We start from the raw sequence: 8,629 nt of genomic DNA on the forward strand, positions 1-8,629 counted from the left end.
TCCTAACGAAAAAAAAAAAAAATAAAGGATTCACGTGCTCTCCTAAATGTTCTATCAATCCCTAAATGCCCTGCATACGGACTTGTATGTAAAATGTTAATGGCTTATTTGATTAAACAGGGAGGAAGAACTGCCCGTGCACAAAATTCCCCTCCCCTGTTCTATTAAACGCAATATAAGACATAATTTTCAATAAATATTTCTCACGAGGCACATTCAGAAATGATGGATAACTCTCCGATTCCCCTTTATCCACTGCTCGCATTCTTTCCATCCACTCCTCTTATTTCCGTCCCTCTCCGCCTTCTTTTATGTCCCAACCTCCCAAGTCAATCAAACCTGCATCATCAAGGCATTCATTCTGGACACCTATGGTCATGTCCTCGGTCATCCACATATATTCATCTTCATCGCTTCTCTCTCTCTCTCTCTCTCTCTCTCTCTCTCTCTCTCTCTCTCTCTCTCTCTCTCTCTCTCTCTCTCTCTCTCTCTGTCCGTTTTCTGCATGCGCATCGTGAGAACTCTGATCCCATTCTCTATTTTCTCTACTAAGATGTGGGTCTTCAATATTTTGGTTATGTTCTTCGCTCCTCTTTTGTGCCCTAGTTGTAATCCTATTACTGCACCGTTAGAGAGGGCATCAGCTACCTTGTTAGCTTTACCTTCTATGTGGTGAAAACCCTTGATATTAAACTCTAACAATCTCTCAATCCATCTCGCTTGAAGAGAGGTCAAATCATTTTTATAATACAAATCACGTAAAGGGCGATGATCACTTTGCAGTTCAATCGATTGACCCAATAAAAAGAACCGATGCCTCTATAGAACCTAAAGAATAGCCAAAGCCTCTTGATCGAGTGTATTAAAATTCTTTTCTGCCCCCTTTAACGCCCGGGAAGCAAAACAAATGGGTCGCTCTCTGCCTTTATCATCTAGTTGAGAAACTACGCCACCAATAGCTACGCTACTCGCATCTATTGACACTAAAAACGGGCGATCAAATCTAGGATATGCGAGTAATTCATTGCTAGTTAAGGCAGCTTTCAATTGGTTAAAGGCCCTTTCTTCTTCTCCTCCCCAATATTTTACCTTTTGTTTCTTTAAAGCATCTAAGGGTCTCGCTATCTTTCCAAAACCTCATGAATTTACGGTAATAACCAGCAAGCCCTAGGAATCCATCTACTTCCTTACAGTTACATGGCCTGGGGAAGTCTCTTATAGCCGCTTCTTTACTGGGGCAAGGTTGGATACCTTCTGGGGGTTATTATGTGACCTAAAAATTTGACTTGATTGCAGAAAAATTTGCACTGTGACAAATTTATTTTCATACCATTACGTCTCAATGCTTCTAAAACTTTACGAATATTATTTTTATGTTCTTCGTCCGTTTTCCCTGTAATTATGATATCATCTAAATAAACAAGAACATTATGGCGAATTAAGTGCGACAAAACCGCCATCATTACTCTAGAAAAATTACTTGGAGCATCTTAATACCAAAAGAAAGAAAATTAAAAGAAAATAATTGATCGTTAGCTATAAATGCCGTTCTATATTTACTGTCTTCCTGAATGGGTATTTGATAGTATCCATATTTTAAATCAACAGTTTTAAAATATTTTCTATCCTGTACTTTCACAAGTAATTCTTTGATCGAGGTCAATGGAGCTGCATTATCCTTAGTGATTGCATTCAACTTCCTAAAATCCCCACACAATCTTACCGAGCCATCATTTTTCCTAACAGCTCCAATTGGAAAAGCCCCGGGGGATTCGCTCTCCTCGATTATCCCTTGTTCCCTTAATTTATTAATTTCCCTTTCTATCTCTCCTTGGAAATGAATGGTTACCTTATAAGGCCTTGACCTGATCGGCTCCGCCTGCCGAGTTTCAATGCTAAAGGGAAATCGATCAATCCTCCTGGGTGGTTCATTTCCAATTGCAATAATTATTGACAATGTCACTAACTACAGGCTGATATTCTGACGGACATAATTTTCGCGCTTGCATAATCAAATTCTGAGTGCGTTCGTCTCTGCGGGCTGGAGTTGTGGCTCCCATCATCCAATTATAAGGAATTTCACATAACTCTAATTCACACACAGAATCACTTCATAGAACAACTATTTCATTTGACAAATTAACTATCGTTATATCAGCTCTGTTCTCTTTAATTTCTGTCAAGCCCTCTAATATCATATGGGCCCTTTTGTCAAGGGGTTTAACAACTACCTTGGTTCCTACCGTGAAGGTTCCTAAAATAAGTGGTTTTCATATAATTCAACTTGAAGGGAATGCATGTGTTCTTGGGTGTATGAGGGAAGGAAGGTTGAATGCAATATATGTGTAATATTTCGTCTAAATGTACTGTCTACCATGAAACAACACGGAGAATTTCAATATTCAGTGTAAACACTAGCCACTGGAACAACACCATTTATAAAAATTAATAGCATTATATGCAATTAAATCAGTGAAATAGAAGGAGTTGCATGTTGATTAAAAGCACGATAATTTTTTTTAAACTTATATGCAAATCTTTAAAAAAAAAAAGATAGAGTCGCAAAAGAGCTATTTGAAACTATAAAATTAAGAATTTTTCATAGTTACTGTTGATGTATTTGAAATTTGGGGTTGTTTGATAGAATCTATTGAGAAAAAGAGAATAGTTGTATCAATTGAATGTCATAATAGAGAGAGAGAGAGAGAGAGAGAGAGAGAGAGAGAGAGAGAGAGGGGGGGGATATAACTATTCAAGAAGAAGAGGGGAAAAGCTCACCAAAATTTATGAGAACATTAAAACCAGAGGGAGAAAAGAGAAAATCCAAATGCTAAAAACCGTACGAAAATTATGAGAAATGGTAAGAAAAGAAAATAAAGTTAGTGCGAACTGCAAGTGGAGCGGAAGTCCTTTTTCCACCCAGTTGGTGCTCGTAAAAATCTCTGTTATTTCAGAACTTAATAAAAAATGGAAAACAAGAATGAAAGCTAGAAAAAAAATTTATATTAATTAAGCTTTTCGATACCGATAATAGGTAGATTAAATAAAAGTATTATTATTATTATTATTATTATCATTATTATTATTATTATTATTATTATTATTATTATTATTATTAGTATTATTATTAGTATTATTATTATTATTATTATTATTATTATTATTATTATTATTATTATTATTATGATTGAGGTCAGGTGCAGTGACTTGAAGTATTAGGTAGCAGATTTCAAGGTACAGTGTCGTGTCATTTTAATTTCGAGTGTTTTAATATCAATTCTATCTATACATTGAAAACCACCCTCAATAATGCATAGCTCAAAAGTTAGATAACATTTGTCATGGCTTGTTTTTAATCAATTATTGTTAGATGATAAAAGATATTGTAAAAAATATATGTCTATAAAAGATACTGGAATACATATTTACTCAAACATTATCTCTCCAGCTCCACTAATTGGTGTTACTGATATAGCGTCACTGTAAATCGTCGCTAACTGTAATTTGTATTAAGTAGTCCTGAATTACAATCTCAAAATACTGAACGAGTACATTGGATTCGCCTTATCAAAGGGATCGAATTTTTTATTTATTTTATTTCGATGTAATATTTTTCTTGGTTCTTAGTTTTAATCTTTATACGTCTCAATAACACTAATATGACTCAAAACATCAATATTACATATTTTTGACAATTTTTCTGTAATGTGATAACAATTTCTTATCAATATGAATTTCTTATAATCTTTCAACAAAATATGGTACGTTCACTTTGACATTGATTAGTTTTGAGTTAAAGATAGCCCATTCACTAAACAAAAATAGGAGTACTACCATCCATGTCCCAATGAAAACCTTAGTTATGAAATTATAGTCACAACATAATATAATAAAACAGAGCCAAGGATTCTTTCAAGTCACCTCGGTCATTTACTGTATATAAGCAATAAGTGAGCTGCACGAATATGGACATAAACCGACTAACAGTAAGCCATTTAGGTAAAATAATCTAAAAGATATACTTTATATAATCATATCAATCTATTCCGTACTATCTCTCATCCTTAATATATAGAAAAAAATAACAACAATCTTTATTGTATCTATTTGTCTAACCCTGAAAGTAGAAAGAGGAGAAGGGATAGGTGTGAGAGAGATGGAGTATTAGCAAAGAGGAGGCTTACGCCTCTATGAAGAGTTGCGGCCGTCAAAAAGAGGGTCATTAAGTGTCATTAATCCCTTGGAAGGGTTGATAAAGCCATAAGGCTTTTAATAAGGATCCCGAACTGTTGAATTTTCAATACGATGCCTCATATCTGGAAGGTTTTCATATCTTCATAAGTTCATTTTTATTCCTTTCAGGTTCTGCCATCTTGAATGAATGTCCACATATTCCAAAATGGCTTTCGAGAGAAGCCCTCAAACTTATTGATTATGAGGTTTACTCCTAGTTCATTTTTTATCTCAGATTCAAAGGGGATTGTTCATAATCTTCTCCTTCTGATGTCGTTACGAAAATAGATGTTATTAAAACAATTGGTCACTAGCAGCTGCGTTTCCCTTGTTCATATGATTTAGATTTACAATGGGAACGTACCACATTCCATTGAGATGTGAATTACTTTTAAAACATTTTATAATTGTCTTTTCAAAGATAAGTACAGAAGCCCTATCCACATTCTATAATAAATAACGAAGAAAGAGATTATTAAATTTTATGAATTTTATTCCCATTTCAGAAATTCTGAACGATATGGATAACATATCTACTTCATGGATGTAGGTCTATTTGTAGGACATATTGAAAAATTTCTCCCTTTATAAGACTTTGAAAGCCTTCACGTTAGTTACGGCGTTTAGATGATAAACTGATATTTGGTCAGGAAACACAATCCTAGTCGTGATTAATAATGATCAGTGAAATATAGTAAAAGTATATTGTCATAGAAACCCTTTGGAATTCAATATCATGTAGAACAAGGCTCATTGAATAAATTGATAAAACAATTAAACAACAGTTGGAGTGGGATTCAGTAAAGAAGAAGCAGCTAAAGTCACATAAAAAGCAGATCCTCTAACCATTTTCAGGTAACATCGTAAAGATTTTACTTCGCTCTATAAGTTGAAAAGTTCTTTTAACAAAAAAAAAAAAAATGTATGGAGTAAAAAGTCTTGCAATTCTTGCAGATTACTAATAAGGACAAGATTTATTACGATTCTGAAAGATGAAAAAAAAAAAAAATTATAAAATTGTCACACTTAGATGATTGTGTGTGTTTCTTCAATCACATCGATTCATAAAAGCAAATAAAATTACAAAGAGAGAGAGAGAGAGAGAGAGAGAGAGAGAGAGAGAGAGAGAGAGAGAGAGAGAGAGAGAGAGATTTACTTATGCCGACTAATACCTAACGCTTTGTTTGGAATGTTGGATGCATATGAGAGTTTAAGGTTCTAAAAACTATCCAAATGAACAATTAAGAAAACAAGAAGGAAAAATATGTTTAATTTTACGTTGCATTTTTTTCATACATTTAGGAAAAAATTCCGGTTCATAGTTGATATTGTCTATTGTTGAATGCTACATGTAGTTACAAACGTGAAATACTTGGTATGTCATGTAAAATTATTATTAATCTTTTTTTTTTTTTTTTCTTGCAATATCATTCTGTATATTACATAAAAGTCATGGTATTTGCATTGCTCCTTATTCTGTATATTTCAGCAGGAATTATAGCTTTTGAAAGAATCGATAATATAGTCATGTGAGATGGAGGAACTTTTGTAAAAATAATCGTTTAACGATAAACCACGCTGAAATATATATTTATCTCATTATTAATGTAACTATACCAAAACTATAGCAAGGAAAAAAAAAACATAAAACTGCCGTAATCCTAAGATATGAATATTCATCCAAAAAGATAACAGAACAAATATCTTCATATAATAAGCGTTACAGTATTTGCAAATGTTGTTGGTCATGTAATATTTCTTCTCTTTGAAACTTTAGCTTAAACGTAACTTCATTTACATTGACAAGAAAGACTGCTTAGATCATAACACGTGTGCAATGATAAAAGGGAGATTTTTATGCAAATATATTTTTTAGAAATTAATGTGTCTATACATGTGATTTCGAAGAAACTAAATATCGTTAGCTGCAGAATCATGGAACCTGCTAGTAAAAGTAACAATACCCTTCCATTATCACCCTCATATGTCAGAACCAGAGACCCTGGAAATATCTCCGAATACATCACAAGCAACAGAGCACGGCAGTGTTTCTGCTAGCTGCTAAAAGGGAATTAATGGCTCCGATATACATCACCTTCACCGAGGTTTCCCACCACCTTTAGTGATACTCATAATGGTGATATATGAACCCATTGCTTTCATTCCTTAGCACCGAGGCAATATGAACAAAACGAAAGTGGAGAATGGGACTAGAGAATGATATCAAATATCCAATACGCCTATTCTTCATTTATACTAAAACTCATTTAAAACATAGGTTGGAAAAGTTTGATTCTAAGGATGCAGCGAGAAACGGCAGTCAACAATTGTTTATTATTTATGTACACATAGCATCGGCAATAGAGGGGATCGACTTTATCTTTTTCATTCATAAATGTGGTTTAGTTTAACCCAACCGGTGATCAAATTTCTACGCCTCCACCATCCACTCTGTTTTCAAAGTTATCAACGTAAATGCTGTGCAGAGAGGACACATTAGTCACTAGCATTTGCATACGAGATCTCATACAGAGGAGGAGAGGAGAGAGAGAGAGAGAGAGGAAGAGAAGAGAGAGAGAGAGAGAGAGAGAGAGAGAGAGAGAGAGAGCGAGAGCGATGCCTAGCTACAGATAATGGCACAGTTACAGTTTCCCCTTCCTACGTCGATTCAAAGAGAGCTGAGCTTAACCTGTGAGTGAAATGTTCTGTCAGATGGATTCTGTTTGTAGTGGGCTTCCTTTGCGTGCTTTCATTCCCCCCCTCCCGTTTCGAGAGGGGGAAATTTTTATTATGATTCTTCCCGTTTTTTTCAATCTCTCTCTCTCTCTCTCTCTCTCTCTCTCTCTCTCTCTCTCTCTCGCTCTCCTCTCTCTCTCTCTCTCTCCTCTCTCTCTTCTGCTGCTGTAGATTTATAAAATAGATATTAGATGAGGATTTAATAAGAGGACTCACACTACATAAATTTATAATTCTATATAACAATATATTAGGAAATTGCATAAAATGGCCTCATATGAGACCCTAAAAAATAATTTTAGAGCAGTAAATAATAATATTAACTACTTTTTCACAGAGGTCTATTCAGAATCTAAAATTGTTTTCATAGATTCGAGAAGATTTAAAATGAAAACCACCTACAATCAGTTATTTCTTCTATGTAATAAACTGAGGAGTGATTGGAGAGAAAATCTTGTAAATTTCCACAGATTGAAACCTGTTGTGATAGTAAAACATTGTAGAATTGCAGTATCCAGCAACAATAGTAAGCGAGGTGGATATATGTAACTTAGCAATGGTAGCAGGTGATATTGAGTTAGACCTTAAAAGGTCGCAAAGTTATAAGGTCATGATGTCATTTAGAGGCCCATGTGTAGTTTTCTATCTGCCTCTACTGCCTTAATTGTCATTATTTTGATATACAAAGTGGTATATTTTCGGCACCGAAAATGAATATATTTGACTTGGTTTCAAGAATGTAGGATAACGTATGACGGACTAATTGTCAAAATTCGATTCTGACCTTTCGTGTCACTTTGACCTTGACCTTAATCTTGAACATATGGGGTCCATATTTTCACGTGATTATCTAAGCCATAGCCCATCTCTTTTGGACATTTCGAGTGAATAAGTAAAGTATTTTTATTTCTGCAAAGTGTTATCAAAGAAATAATGCAACAAACAAACAACACAGATACTATGAAACCTGCCCCCCAAAACACACACGCATACACACACACTTATATATATATATATATATATATATATATATATATATATATATATATATATATATATATATATATATATATATATATATATATATATATCACCCACGAATGGTATTTAATACCGAATTTTATCTCGGGAATATTTATCCACTTGGAATTCATTTTATGGTAACAGCTTCTGGCCGGGTGGAGATTCGAACCCACACCGGTTCGGCTGGAAACCATGCCTACAGTGACTCAACCGACTGAGCTATCTTTCTTGATAGCTCAGTCGGTTGAGTCACTGTAGGCTTGGTTTCCAGCCGAACCGGTGTGGGTTCGAATCTCCACCCGGCCGGAAGCTGTTACCATAAAATGAATTCCAAGTGGATTATTAGAGTAAAGTAAATTTTCTATTAAAGTAAATTTTCTGAGTTATTTACGTCAACCTTGTTCTAGTTTTAAGTGGTTTCCACTATAGCTTAAAGTAGTTTTAAAGCGGTGTGTTGTTGATTGTTTCTCGCCTACTCCCCGCTCAATTACCTTGTTTTAAACTATTGTGTTAATGATTGTATTCTGTTTGCCCGAGTGATGACGAAAGTGTTGATGTCAGAGGTGGGTGCTCGGACAGAAGACAGTTCGGGCTTGAGCACTCCCCCATCCACAAACCCTAAGCTGCATTGATCTTT

This window comes from Palaemon carinicauda, chromosome 2 (genome assembly GCF_036898095.1).
Source record: "Palaemon carinicauda isolate YSFRI2023 chromosome 2, ASM3689809v2, whole genome shotgun sequence".
NCBI classification, from domain to species: domain Eukaryota; kingdom Metazoa; phylum Arthropoda; class Malacostraca; order Decapoda; family Palaemonidae; genus Palaemon; species Palaemon carinicauda.